Source organism: Erithacus rubecula, assembly GCF_903797595.1.
Source record: "Erithacus rubecula genome assembly, chromosome: 3".
Taxonomy (NCBI): Eukaryota; Metazoa; Chordata; class Aves; order Passeriformes; family Muscicapidae; genus Erithacus; species Erithacus rubecula.
Genome location: NC_136689.1, coordinates 2,652,753 through 2,660,733, shown reverse-complemented (window position 1 = coordinate 2,660,733; position 7,981 = coordinate 2,652,753).

Sequence of the window (7,981 nt, the reverse complement as noted above, 5' to 3'; positions counted from 1 at the left end):
ATTGCTTCTCAAAACTATTGATCTTGCTTCTCCAATCTCATTTATTCTGTCTCAGACTCAACACTGCAGCCACCAATAGTGGAGAGATAAAGAGGGGTTATGAGTGCATTGGTAATGTCCTCACACTAAATGCATCAGATTAAAGGATGGATTTAATAACTGCAGTGTAATCTCAGATTTGGTGGCTTTGCTGGGATAAAGACAGATTGATGCTAGCATTGTTGATATTGGATGAAATTGATCCTGGCATCATTAAAATCAATATTTTACCTTTTCTTCTCCTGCCCTACTGGCTGAGCCATTGAAATCTTAGTCCTGAAATCTCTTCTGCCCTGAACAGAATGAGGAATGAGTTCTTGAACCAGACAGTGAATTCCCTGGAATGATGCACTTGAGTCCCTCTTTTGCTCCATCACCAGCTGCCCAGCAGCTCTGTCAATGCTCAGCCACCCTCAGCTGATTTCTTTCCTCTCCTGTGTGTGAGCTGAAGTCTTTAGCACCCTTTCCCTTTGATCAGATTAATGAATAATGGATCTGAAATTACCATTTCTGTGCAGCACCACAGTGAGAGTCTCCATCACCATGGGCTGGGCTGCAGGTCACATTCCCCAGGATCTACTGAGGCTTTGAAGCCTCTCCATGAGGACAAACCTCTAAAACCACAGACCATTGGATCATCCATCTGTTAAACAAAAACAAATGGATCTGGAAGGAAAAGTCCAACATTCCAGCCTCAAACTCATGATTTGGGTTTGGCCTGGTCTTTGGGTAGCTGTTTATGGGATTTAGGGATATAAACAACACTGATTGCACTGATAGAAATGGAACAACTGCACTGCATGAGGCTTGGGGTTGTATTTTTAGCATTGGCCAGGATTTTTTGGGTTTAGTTTGGTCTTTCAATTAGGATATGTGTTTAGTTTATGGAATTAAAAGCACCGACTTTCCAGAATTGGGGATTAAACACGCGACTCTTGGATTCAAAATCTGAGGTTTTTTTACTGATGGGGTTTCACAGTTTCTACTCTTCATTCTGTGCTGGTGCTCCACAGCTGGTTTTGCAAATGTCCCAGAAATTGGGACATTTCTGAGTCCTCACCTATCCCAGGAATTTGGTAAAAACTCTGGCACCAAGGACCATCAGTCCTTGGCCACCACCTTCAATATCTGCACAGCTCTGCTGAAAAAAAAAAACAAATCTGAGAGAAGAAAGGGAAAGGGAAAGGGAAAGGGAACTGCATTTCCATGGAATTCTGCCTTTATTTCTTTTCATTTCTCAGTTTAAGAATTGAAATCTCAGGAAATCAGGTTATTTTATCAAAATATATCTTCATTTTAATGAGCAATTCTATTTGAATTGCTAATGTTCTTCAGCCAACAGTGGATTACACATAAGAAAATTTAACTTTTATTGACTCTACTGAATACTAGTTTTGTATTTTTTAAGGTGAGTGGGTGAGATGCATAATTTTTTTATGCTGAAGGTTTATGTATTTCACTGTTAATTTAAATGATGATTTTTTTTTTTCCTTTTAAAACCCATGGCAGCCTTTTTCCACCCTCGCCTTACCCAGTGGTGTGATAAATGTTTAGAAAAGTCATAAGAAAACGGGTCCTGATGTAAATCTGGGGGCTCCTGGGACCTGCATTCAAACAAATCCATGCACAGCATCCAGCTCTCCTGTGGATATAAGGGTTTATTCATCCTGGAGAATAGAAAGCTCCAAGGAGACTTTGCAGTGCCTAAAGGGGGTTCAGGAGAGCTGGAGAGGGACTGTCTCTGTCACAGCTGCTAGCACTGAAAAATGAGATCTTGGGCTAGCAATTCTCATATGGAAATGTCAATTCAGCAGAAGCATCAGTCAAAAAAGCAAATGAAATTTGAGATATTCTAGGGAAATAAAGAAGAAAATGGCAGGCATTTTTCTGTCTCTAAGGGTAATGTCCTCACATCTCGAAAACTGTGTGTGGTTCTGGTTGTGTTATAATAATTCTGTAAAAATTTCATGGGAAATCCATCACTGAAGGGATGATCCAGCATTGGAATAAGGAGCAAATGGACAGGTTGGAATCCAGCCTGGCAGTGGGATGACTGAGGAAGGGATGATGGACACCTGTAGAATCCAGAGTGATGTGAGAAGATGAAAAGGCAGCCAGCTCTGTTCTGGTGCAGTAATTACTCCACAACAAATCAAATTAGTCAGTGCCCAGCTCCAAACAAACAAAGGAGGAGCCAAAAAAAGGGATGTGGATCTGTGGAACTGCTCTGAAGCAGCTTGGAGCAAAAGGTCAGACAAGTTCAAAAAACAATTGGAGATACTCAGGAGAAGAAAATCCATAAACCAGACAAACACATCTCAGTATGATCGCCAAGCCTCATCCTGGGGGAATTTAAGACATTTTATGAAGGAAACCTCTCATATTCCAATATCTGTCCCTGGGAGGTTCTTTAGACATGCTGAGGACAGGATACCCATCTGGGCACTGATCCATAATGATGTTTTCATAGGTTTTACCCCCTCACTGAATATATTTTTAATTTATTTGAGGTTTTTCTGCACAGAGCAGCACAAGAGTAGGAAGTGAGTACACGAACATGTCTGGTAGGTGAAATAAATAAGATGAAGTGTGAGGAAAACAACTTATCAATATTCCTTGGATGAGAATGTGTTGGCAGATCATAAATAAGTTGTGAGAGAAGTACCTAAGAACTGTATCATTCTAAATAAATTATATAGGGGGGATTAATACAAAATTAATTCTATTAATTGAAAGATATCTGATTTTGAAGTCATAGTTTTAATTCCTAGAGAGTGCAAGAGGTCTTAAGGAGGGGGGGATGAGCCAGTGGTGGAACACATGGAGGAAACCAGTGGAATTTTGTCTTCTCCCTCAAGCTACTGGGAGTTTTCCTGTCAGGTTTCTTGTTTGTTCAATCTCTGCTTTCCACAACTTAATAACTAAATCTTGTTTTCCTGGCAGTGCCAAAAATTTCCCACCAGAATATGGAAAATAAATTATTTGGGTCAGCCTCCAAAATTTTAATTTCTTTATGAGCTAAAAATAGAAACAATGATTTTGTGACAACCAATTCATTCATCCTAATTAACCCTCATCTTGATTATTCTCTTTTATGGAGAATAATTTTTTAACAACATCCTGTTCATAATCAACAATGCAACATTATAAAGCTATTCAAAGGTACCAGCTTCTTATTCTTTTAAATTGTGAACTGTACAGGAGCATCCTCAATCCTTTAACTGACAGATTTAAAAAAGAATATTCTTTGTGAAACAGGATTTGTGCAAAAAGAAAATTTTTAGCTCTATTGCAAATTGCATAGGTCGGAATTATATCCCATAATGAGTTTGTATTACACCAAGCATAATTTTGTGCTTGTAACCAGCATTGATTCCAGAATAACAATTACCAAAATTTTAAGTGCATTTCTGAATTTTACCTAAACCTTCTAATTACATTGAGATTATCCACAGAACTGAGCTGCTAAATGAGAGTCTGATTGAACAGCTGTGGGGATAAAAATAACTCAAACCTGCCCATCTTGTCTGCTTGTCCCAACAGCTGGTGCCAGAATCAAAAAAAACCAGAAAATGTGAAAAATAAAGATGGGGTGGACTAAACACAGCAGAGTATTTTGAACTCCTCCATGGACTGGATGCTGACACAGGTTAAGAGTTTTGCAGCTGAGAGAAGCCAGTTTGTGAATAAGCTGAGATTTCACAGCTCACTTTCCAAACTCATTTATTTATATCAGACTTGAGAGCAATCCAAAACCGTGGGTCTCACACTAAAAACACGATAAAACCTCAGCCTTTTAACCTTCCCCAGTGATCCCCTCACAGGAGATAACCATTAACCAGTGTTCCATTTCCCAGGGGTTCTGCCCTCAGAGCACTAAGCCATGCTTTTCCTGCTAGCCCAGATTTGTGTTTACATGATTTCTCCCTGCCCTGTGTATTTTAGGATGGCAAACTTTCTCAAACAAGTAAAATGAGGTGGGAAAAGCAGCTGTGCTGCAGCAAAGCTCTCACAATGTTCCATTTTCTCCCCTCGTGGGGCTGATGCCCTCCACAAATTTCTTTGCAGCAAATGCAGATTTTTTCCTAGCTGGGCATGATAATCCAAAAATACCACTTCATAATGAAGGAGCACATGTGGTTTGCATGTTAATGACCATGGCTGAGCTTGCTGGACTGAGAACTCCAGAGTGAGCTGGAGAGAGATGACAAATCTTCACCCACAGTGTCCAAATGCCCTCTGAGCTTTCATGGCTTTTCAGCAGATGATTTCTTTCACCCAAGTGGTTTCAGGAGGTAATTCAGAAATTCCCTCTGCCTCTAAATTTGGTTCCAGCCTTCTACTGACTGGCAAGAATGTCTGCTGTGGGTTATGCCCACTGTTAGGTAAAAATAAAAAAATAAAAATGTAATTGGCTCATGTCCAGCATCACTATATTTCAAAATATTAAAGCTAAAGTGATTAATGAAATGTCCAGCTTGAAGCACCATCCCAGCCAAAAAGCTTCAGCTCTAAAAGGAGAGGACTGAGTACAAACATGAAGTTTCTTGCTCTATGTACTCAACATCCTCTATGAGTTCCACTGACTTTAAGTGGGGATTCTCTGGCTTCCCAAACACCAAGGATCTCATCCCAGAAGTTAAATATTAATGTTTTCATTATTAAGTGATTAATTTTGAAGGTAATTATGTTCCTTATAGTCCTTTAGGACCAGCCTACACGTCATCTTTACATTTTATGAGTCAAGCCAGTTGACTTCTCACAGGATCCCATAATAATCCCAAGAAAGATGCAGAGTTAGGTGGGATATTGAGAAGAAATTGTTCCCTGGGAGAGTGGTGATGCCCTGGCACAGGGTGCCCAGAGAAGCTGTGGCTGCTCCTGGATCCCTGGAAGTGTCCAAGGCCAGGTTGTTCAGGGTTTGGAACAATCTGGGACAGTGGAAGGTGTCCCTGCCATGGCAGGGATGGAAACAGACCCCTCCCAACCCAAACCATTGTAGGACTCTACCCTGTGGTTTGGTCTCTGGATGAATGATCTACCAGGGTGAATCTCAGGGGGTTTAGGTTTCTCAGCAAATAAAAAAATATTTCTCTCTTGCCATGCAGAACCTCTAACCCAGCAGTTTCCAAGCTTTTCTCACCTCTTCTCTCTTCCATAAACAAAATATTGCTTCTATTTACACCTCCAGGCTGGCCACTCCACCTGGGCCTCTGGTTTGGTTAGAGCACAATGAAATATTTCCTGTTTGGGATAAGGATTAGAATAACTCTGCCCATCTGCTAAATATCTTCAGCTCAGCCCTGAGCTTCCTCCTTCAGGGCAGCCCTTTCCATGACCAGCTCACTTTTTAAAGCCCAGTGATATTGTGTCCCTGCAATTACATTGCCTGGGGTTTTTTGGAGGTGGTTCAATTCCCATTCCAGATGAGAACACCCTGGAGCTAATAAAAAACAAGTGACTCCCTGCTGGGTGTCCTGGTTCTGCTTGTTGCTGTATTATTTATATTTCTTCAAGTAGTTGTTAAGTACACAACTTACAAAGGAGAGAACTTGTTTTCTCTTTCAACTAATTAGGAATGTGAATTTCTTCTTCTGGTAGGGCCACCTTCCACCTTTTTTGGAGTCCTTTCTCTCTAAAGATGACACTGATGTGCTTTGTCCTCCTTCTTCCCAAGAGGGCAGTTTGGTTTCAAACCAAGCATCTCTGACTGATAAAAACATGTCTGCAAAACACTCACTGGGTCATCAGCACCAAAACTCCCACTTTGTGCTTTCCTCTGGAGGAGAGCACAAAATTCTCTGGAGGTGAGAGGATTGCCAGCATCATCCTGCAAATGGGAAAAGCTGAGTTCAGCCAAACTCTGCCCTGGGGCTCAGGGAGCTGCCAGCCTGAGTCCCAGCTCTGTCACTCCTCTGGGATTATCCTCCTGTAGAGTGGGGGAATGAGTGTGAGTGCTCTCATGAATCACCCCAGGGTGAAGTTCAGGAGCTGATCTCTCACAAATCACTGCAGGGTGAAGTTCAGGAGTTGAGCCCTTGTAAATCACTTGAGGGTGAAGGTCAGGAGCTGATCTCCAGCTTTCTCCTGAAAACCTTGGGCATGAGCACACAGAGCCTTCTGTGCAGCCCATAGGTGCCACCAGGGCACCAGGGACAGAGCTGGCCCTGGATCTGCAGGGACAGCACAGATGGAAGGGCTGCTGCTGGCTCCTTTCACTCCTGGGAAACCACAGGGACCCTACAAGGCAACATCCTGCAATTATTGCATCGATCTCATCCTGGATCTGTCCTGCAGCTCTCAGTTCTCTACCCCAGGACCTCCCTGCAGACACAGCCCTGCACTGCCCACCCTCCAAAGCACTGCTGAAAGCCCCAGGCTCCTTCCAAGGGAAACCTCTCACTCCTAAATAGTTTAACTGCATCTCCCAATCATTCCTTCCTGTGTTGGGCTGATGTGGTCAGAAATGTGAATTCTGTCTTCATCTGTTGCAGCCAGGTGGGGCAGTGCCCCTGATCTCCTGGCACATATTCTCTGCTAATGGGCCATCTTTAAACCAGCTGGGCAATCATCTTTATCTTTCCACAGCCCATCCTCCCTCCAGGAGATATCTCCTGTTCATGGCCAGTGAGTCCCAGTGCATGACTGATAAAATTCCATCATCCCACTGGGAGATGCTCCAGCCAGGGCAGGAGCCAAGCCTTTCCTACCCAGAGAAAAACTGAGATTTTGGACACCAAGGCACCTTCTTTCCACTGGATTCCAGAGGAAAACCAGACCTTTCCACATCATCCCTGGAGCTTCAGAGGAAACTGCACCTTCTCCAGGAGCACTGCTCCAGCTGAACCACATCTGCCACTGCAGGAGGATGCAGCCACCATGGAATGGGACTGTGCCACCACCCTGACTGACTGACTGTGCCAGCTTGGATTCTGACTCTGGCAGGGTTTTGGGATTGTTCTTTGTAATACTGTATTTCTATTCTAATTTTCCTAGTAAGGAACCGTTATTGCTAATTCCCCTATCTTTGCCTGAGAGCCCCTTAATTTCAAAATTATAATAATAATTTTCAGGGAGGGTGTTTACATTCTCTATTTTAAAGTGAAGCTTCTACCTTTATTGGCAGCACCTGTACTTCAAACCAGAATGCTTCCCCAAAAACAGCACAGGGATAAATCCCTCTTGCAGGATGAGAGGTGACATTACCCAAGTGTGACTCAGCTAGAATATTTCAGGATTAATCCAGCCACAGCCTAACATGTCCCAGGGGAGGCCAAGTCAGACATTGGTGTCTGGAGCTATGGATAAATCTCATCCTCATGCTCCAAATTTATCTTCACCACTGTCACTATTCTGCACCAACCCTCCCATGAGAATCCCTGCTCACATCCAGGGAGTTTGTGCATCCCAACTCTGCAGGGGAGTCAGCTCCTGACGGTTTGGGAGCAAAACCCCCACAGCCTTTGTGCTCCCAACACCTTTAATCCTATCTGAACATTTTTCCAAAAGCTGAGTCTTGGGGAGAGTGTGCCTGGAGCACATTCCAGGGAGATCATGAAGCAGGGAAGAGAGAGATTCAGCTGTGGACATGGGAATTAGCAACTTCTTGCAAAAACTGTCCAGGAAAAATAGTAAAAAGAGACATTTCAATAAAAATCTCACTTCTCTCCATAAATCTTTTAGCAATTCCCTTTGGGTAAATCCATTCCAAAGTTTCTCATTGACGTTGGCTGCCAATTAAAAGCATCTAAATGGATACATTTAATTTACCTTTTTGTAGTTTTCAGTGTTAAAAGAGATCTAAGGCAGACAACATCAGAGAGGATTACTCATGTGTCCCAAAGAAAAAAGAATAAAAAATGGCTTTGTGACTACCTTTTGGAAAATTCATGGGAAGTTATTCAAGGGATCATAAGAGACCAAAACACTGTTACAAATAATC